At 33.7% G+C, this 7,458-nt stretch overlaps 1 long non-coding RNA gene across 1 annotated transcript; it reads left to right on the top strand.

Annotated features, from left to right (window-relative positions):
- The first annotated feature begins 158 nt into the window (after nt 1–158).
- On the top strand, nt 159–6,620 carry LOC117124380. The gene is made up of 3 exons (XR_004447966.1): nt 159–277; nt 2,696–3,022; nt 3,119–6,620. It is a non-coding gene; the product is annotated as an uncharacterized LOC117124380 (long non-coding RNA).
- Nucleotides 6,621–7,458: the final 838 nt, after the last annotated feature.

Raw genomic sequence — 7,458 nt, forward strand, 5'->3', positions numbered from 1 at the left:
GTCCAATTTTGGGATCGATGGAACCTTTTTTAACCATCTTTAATACAGATTTTTCCACTTCCTTAGAAATTTCCGGAGTGGGGTCCTCTGTGAGCTTCCGATAGTGAAGAGGATCTGTCTCTTATACACATCTAGATGTGTATAAGAGACAGCTTCTACACAAAACCAAAACACAAAAAAGCTACACACGCACAGCACACACACAGATGGACTTATTTGTTCAACACAAAGTTTTGTCTAAACTTTAAAGGGAAAAACGTGATTTCCTCCATGGCAGGTAGGGTAAATGAAAATAATATTTATACTACATTTTTGTTCTGATCATAATGCATTTGTTTCATGGACACATGCTTTAATCAGGGCGTTAGCCCTAGCTTTTTGTCTAGGCCTACACAGGGCCTACTACTAGCTACTACTACTAGGCTTGGCCAGATAAATGGGTGATCAGCTAGGCCAACCTAGCCTATCCTCAACATTCACCAGAAGATCGGGTCCATCATAAACTTTAGAATTGGCATAGGGGTCTAGCCCTAGCCAGGCGCCACATGCAGGACTATCTGAGACACTTCGAAAACAAGGCCATTAGCCAGTTCTATAATGGAGTGGTTTGATTAATTAATATCTCCTTATAGGCCTAGCCTAGTCCGAGGCGCTAATTTTACTACTGTATTTTTATCATTAGTTTCTATATTTGTCACTAGCTAGAAGTAGTAGTTTTTTTCTCTCATATAAAGTGACCATGTTAGTCACTAAAATAAGTCAGTACATGACGAATAAGGAATGTCTATATCCATTAATCTATTTTTACCATATTCTATACAGTAGGCCTACGTACCTGCTTTAATACTATAAACATAATTATTATTGGCTCATGTTCTTTAATATTCAAAAGGTAATTTGACTTTCATTTGCAAAGATCTTTCTAAAATTATAGTTAAATACATAGCAGTATTCAATATTTTGCTTTAGAATACTCTGTTATATATGGCAATACTTGCAGCATTTGGCCGCTGGACTTCGAAGAATGATTATTTAAATGATACTCTTGGGCGGATGCATAGAGGGTGATGGTTGTTGACATATTAGAGTGCTTCGTAACTGGCAAAAAAGTGTAGAGATGTTGGATAAATAGTCAGCAGCTTTTTTTCTTTTTTAGGAGCGGTGTTGTGGGGAGGGGGGTGTTGTTTATGAGAATAATTTTCTGGTTAATATTATTGTTGGCTTTTAAGTCTCTCAAAAGATGGGAGGGTGAGAAGGCAGAAGACGTTTCCCCAAGTCATTAAAACTTATGTTATTTATACAAGAGTTCCCTTCTTTCTGCACACCCTACTATAAATATGTGGACCCGCCCCTGTACCTTACAGCCTTGCGAGTAATCTTAAAATACACAAAACAGGTAGGTCTACGCCAATAAAGACCATGGATTGACTTTTACACTTTAACAAATAAGTACAATTATTAGTTTGTTTATATAAATCAGTGGTTGTTGTACGTCAATGGCACTTCTACTGTAGATGGCAGGAAATGGTACTGTCAGATTTAACATTTAAATGTAATTTTCTTTTATATCCCATTTATTTTTAATTTTGTAAAATTTAGGGCCCTTCTGATATTTTAGATTTATTCATTATCCAGCTAAAAGTAATACAAGACAAACATACAAATAAGATGTTCATTACCTATACTAAAGCACATAAAAAACAAATAGAGTATATATAAGATTCCACAGGTTAGTAATATAATACTGGAATTAAAATATAATGCCAGTTAAAACAATTTACAGTGAACGAAGCGTGTATGTCAAAGATACTGTATTGCATGAAGGCACTTAATGAAGCAGTAAGATGTTAATCCCGCTGTTGTAAGGCAAGAAAAATAATGGAATCATGAAAAATTGGTCTAAAAATCTTTTTACAGACCCCCAAATTTTTCACTGACCCCTTGCGGACCCCTTTGATTTGGCAGAGCCCTAATTATTTCTCCATGGAACCGGTTGTGAACCACTGATCTAAATCATAAGTGTTATATTACGTTATTACAACATCATTTTTTTCCCATTTTTATGATGCTCATGTTGTGGCTCATGGAAGTACTCCACCTCGAATGAATCAACCAATTTTTTGCTGTGTCTTAAATTCACTTCAAATTGTTTACAGTGTATTAATATCATTGTTTACTGGAAATGCATTTTAAATGTCAAAAATATGCAATCCAAAATTGCAAATGGCCATGTTTACGAACCTGAAACTGCATTCATCAGGAAGACCATTCTAGATAAGATGTTTAAAAAAAAAATCTACAGGGGAATATCAGTCTCAGTACTTTGTTTATATTATCCATGATGGTAATCATCAGCCTATTTATGTAAAGAATAAAACTTAAAATCTTGTGTAAAAATGTACTGTAAATGTATGTTCATTGTAAATTTGAAGATTAAATTATTATTATTTGTTACCATTCCATTATATATATATATATATATACCTTTGTTCTTGGTGGGGTTGCTGTTAGTTAAGAATGTACTTTTGATTGTCCTGACTGTTTTTCCGTATTTTTAGAGTTTGTACTATATTTTTTATGGTTTTTTTTTTTCGCATTGATGAATAAATGTGGTGGCTCTACCACAAAATAGAAAAAAAACAATGCATGCACAATTTTGTATTCTTACTAAAGTGAAATATTATTATTTTTACAGACTAATGTCAGAATCAGAATCAAAAGAAATTGAAAGTCTGAAAAGCAATGCTGATAGTTTGCCAGCTGATCCCCTTAATCAACAGAAGCTTTCAACAGACTTGAAAATTGAGACAAACTCTTCTGTCCGGTCAGTTGGCCCAGACCTAGATTCTGTAATTGGTAGTCTGAGAACTGATGATGATGATGGTTATGACAGTGATAGAGATAGTTTACCAGAAGATGCTCTAAACAATTCAAGGTCTTCATCAGCTTTTCAGTATGCTGTCGATGAGGGGCCTATTTCAAGTTTTTTTCCTCACCAATGGGAAGAATAATTCTAAAGGAGGTACAGTAGTTACTTATGATTACTTTTTCTTTATTATACAGTTGACAATGCTGATAATCATTATTTTAATCTACAGTATTACAAATTGTTTTACAGGAGAACAATTTGTGAATGGAACCCTGAAACAAGACTCATTTTAAATGGAATTGTGCAGTAATGAAAAATATATACAGTATACACTGACAGCCACACTGACCTGTGCGGTATTGCCACCACCAGGGAATGTTTGCACAGTAAATAGCAGAAGCCAAGAACTGATTGACAATCAAGAAGATATTTTAGATCTCTTATAACCTATTCAGACTAGCATCACGTTGCAATTGGTTGTAGCAGTTGCGACACCTAACCCAAATGCAATTCACAATCGCAAATCAGCTGTTAGCCCATAATGCCTCGGCATTTTGTGCTGCTTTTTTCCTTCCCAGTAGTGAACCAGGTACCTTTTTATACTCCTATGTGGAGTGCCTTGTCCAAGAACTCAAGTAAAATGCACAGTGAATGTTCCCCTGATGTCCAGGTTGAGAGACCAAAACGCAACCGCTGATAGTAGTATGGTGTAGTAGTTAAGGTAGCTTAGTATCCTGTTGGGCTGCCGACGACTAAGCCAGTTTCCGCCACTTGTTGTAGCTAACGCTGGATGGGAGGGTATTGACGGAAAATTTTGCTGTTTTAGTTTGATTACTGTAGTAAATTGAATTTGGGGCTACTTTTTCAGATTTGGAATCTGGCTGTGTTTTTTTGCAGTTTAGCAGTAGTAGACCTAATGCAATAGGCAAAGGCATAAGCTATTGCTACATCGGACTTGCCGGTGATTTCTTTGCATACATCCACTTGTAAAAGCAATCATTGATGATTCCCCATGTTGTTATAAAAAAGTATCTTGCTTGAGGGCCCAATGGAAAGCAAAGTTCGACAATGATTGGGCTTCATCACCCTCATTAAAAATGGGTATGATATATATTTAGGGGACCATTGCACTTTTGCAATTGTAAAAACTTGTAATATATAATATTATATAGATATGCATTGAGTGGTTAAAATAACAACCATTTTATGGTTGTAATACAACAAAGTTTATTGCATTAGTCGGTAGTTTGTATAAGTAAACTAAACATATTTGTCAAAGTCAGAATGACTATGAAATTCGGGTTGGGGGAAATCATGATATAGGTATGGTAGACATTTGTGAGTATCATCAGATTAGCTTGCTAACAGGTTTACCTCTATTTCAGTGTACCTGTAATTCTAGCAGGCACACCCCATGACCGAAAATGTCTGGCAGTAACCTTTTTATGATACCAATGGCTGAAACTTGGCACTCCCTGCGTCGTACGACGGTCGTAGGACCATCAGCCGCTGAATCCCCTCCATGTGAGCGTCAGGTAATGCATCACTGCTGATTGTCGGTAGCATTCTGAATGGTATGTCGTTAAAAACAATCTGTTGCGCGCATGTTGTGGCATTGTGTTTTATATGGAATTGCGTCGGCCGACGACCGTCATTCGCAATGAGTGCCTGGCTTAACTGGTTTTAACTGGTTAACTCACAAGTGGATGTTGGCTCAATTTTTGGGTCTCTTTCTCATGGCCCTGCTGACCACACCTACTAGAATATTAAAGCTGGCAGGCATCTGGTTCTTACATATTACAATACATTGGTATCAGTGTCGTATCTAGAAGTCTTGAAATGGGGGCGCAAAGGTGAAATGGAGGGGGGGTTTGATGATCAGTTGAGGGGCGCTAATTTGCAGAATATGGTGATTTTATGTGATTTTTAACTACTTGACCGTGATTTTTTGGGGGGGCGACAGGGCCCCCAGCCCTCCCCTAGATACGCCACTGATTGGTATTACATATATGAATTCTGAAGCGGGGCTGTCCCTCCTGGGAATCTAGCCTACATGAATGGTTTAGAATGTTTGCATTTTCTTGATAAAAGATTTAAGTTCACTGCAATTTTTTTTAATGTGATGATTTTTTTTTTTTGTGAGACTAGAAATACCAATTTGATATTCATACAATAAATATTAAAGTCTTATGTAGAGAGGTTTTTCACATGTCTAGCAAATTGTATGTATAAATGTAAATCTAAGCATACAGTACATGAAGTGTGTAAAACATGATGCCACATATAAAATGGTTTTTTTTACTAAAAACGTTCTTACTGATTATTCTAAGGATAATTTTTATAAATATTTCATTGACTTATTACGTATGTCTGTAAAACAGAACATATAGTTTTTTCTTCCTCGACATAATGAAAACTGAAATTGTAAAGTTAAAAAATCATTTAAAATATTTAAGAAGTAAAAAAAAAACAATTGAAAAAAAACAACTCAAGCTACTGTAGGGCTGCAATGGTACTGGGGAGGGTGATGTAGTTTGACCTTATGATGGTCAGTAGATTTGCAGTCTTTGTACCTTATAAATTTTATAGTTAGGTTGAGGTCGAAGATTGTTACATTTTGGTTTTGAACCCAGCTGTAAGTAGTTTTGAATGCTTTAGAAATCGCAAATTGTGTTATATAAAGAGATTAATTACTGGTTTATCAATATTTAAAATCTGTAGTTAAAAATTTTATGGTCTTTGCTTGTACCAATGCTTGTACCAAGTTTGAAGATGTTTAAAATGGAGGGTACAGTAGAATAACCCTGTCTAAAAACAGGGAAAATGGAATAGAAGAAAAAGAAGAAAGAATAAACTAGATTGCTCTGTTTCCTCACTAACATAATAAGAACTGTTATTAAAATCATAAAACAAAACAAAAAATCATAAGAACATTATGAAGTAAATAAAAACATACAAAGTAAGTTGATGCTTCTGAAACTTAACCAGGGCTGGAATGGTTCTGGCAATTGTGATGTGGAACATTCTAACCGTAGGGCTATAAAACCTGACCTTGTGAAAGTCAATTGATTTTCAGTCTATCCAACTAAGTAGAGGCTAGAAAAAATTATTTGTAAAAACATAAAGAAACAGGAGAGAAGAAATAAAAGAAAACATAACAAAAACAATAGCTTTTCTTCTGCCACGGGAAAAGCCTAAAAAAAAAACACACAAACAAAAAAGAACAGGAGCTATCCACTGTTGTGGGAAAGCCAATTATATGAATGGAAACAATAGCTTTTAGGCTGCAATGGGAGACATGTATTGAAATCAATTTAAATAAATTTATAATAATTATAATTATATTTTAATAATTTTATTTTAAGTTCATCTGTGTATTGTTGATGAGGATTGTCATGATCATGTAAAGCTTGTATCTATAGAAAGTGTTTAGAACTCCTTAAATATATACTCTTAAATATATACTATATTATACTATTTATACTATACTATTTATATTACTGACTTTATGCTTAAGGAAGATTTTAGCTTCCAATTATTGGAAATTAGAACAAAAAAAATAACAGTCATAATATTAGGTAATAACATTTACAAATATACTGTATATTTAATTTGTGTTTAAATGTCATGAGGAATTAATGAGGGCTTCGAAAAAGTCAATAAAATATTGTCAATGAATACATACACAGTATGAAATACATACAAATTATGGAATTCAATTTAAATAAATTAATTTTAAGTTTATCAGTGTATTTATTGATGAGGATTATTATAATGTTTAAAATGGAGGGTACAGTAGAATAACCCTGTCTAAAAACAGGGAAAATGGAATAGAAGAAAAAGAAGAATAAACTAGCTTGCTCTGTTTCCTCACTAACATAATAAGAACTGATAGTAATTGTTATTGTCGTGATGGAATAATAGACAATAACTGGATTTGCATCAGGAGAAACAAAATAATAAGAACTGTTATTAAAATCATAAAATAAAAGAAAATCATAACAACATTATGAAGTAAATAAGAACATACAAAGTAAGTTGATGCTTCTGAAACTTAAACCAGGGCTGGAATGGTTCTGGTAAGTGTGATGTGGAGCATTCTAACCTTAGGGCTATAAAAACTGACCCTGTGAAATTCAATTGATTTTCAGTCTATCCAACTAAGTGGAGGGTAGAAAAAATTCTTCGTAAAAACATAAAGAAACAGGAGAGAAGAAATAAAAGAAAACATAACAAAAACAATAGCTTTTCTTCTGCCACGGGAAAAGCCTAAAAAAAAAACACACAAACAAAAAAGAACAGGAGCTATCCACTGTTGTGGGAAAGCCAATTATATGAATGGAAACAATAGCTTTTAGGCTGCAATGGGAGACATGTATTGAAATCAATTTAAATAAATTTATAATAATTATAATTATATTTTAATAATTTTATTTTAAGTTCATCTGTGTATTGTTGATGAGGATTGTCATGATCATGTAAAGCTTGTATCTATAGAAAGTGTTTAGAACTCCTTAAATATATACTCTTAAATATATACTATATTATACTATTTATACTATACTATTTATATTACTGACTTTATGCTT

This window comes from Anneissia japonica, unplaced genomic scaffold (genome assembly GCF_011630105.1).
Source record: "Anneissia japonica isolate Jap-2015-1 unplaced genomic scaffold, ASM1163010v1 scaffold750_len1593409_cov174, whole genome shotgun sequence".
Taxonomy (NCBI): Eukaryota; Metazoa; Echinodermata; class Crinoidea; order Comatulida; family Comatulidae; genus Anneissia; species Anneissia japonica.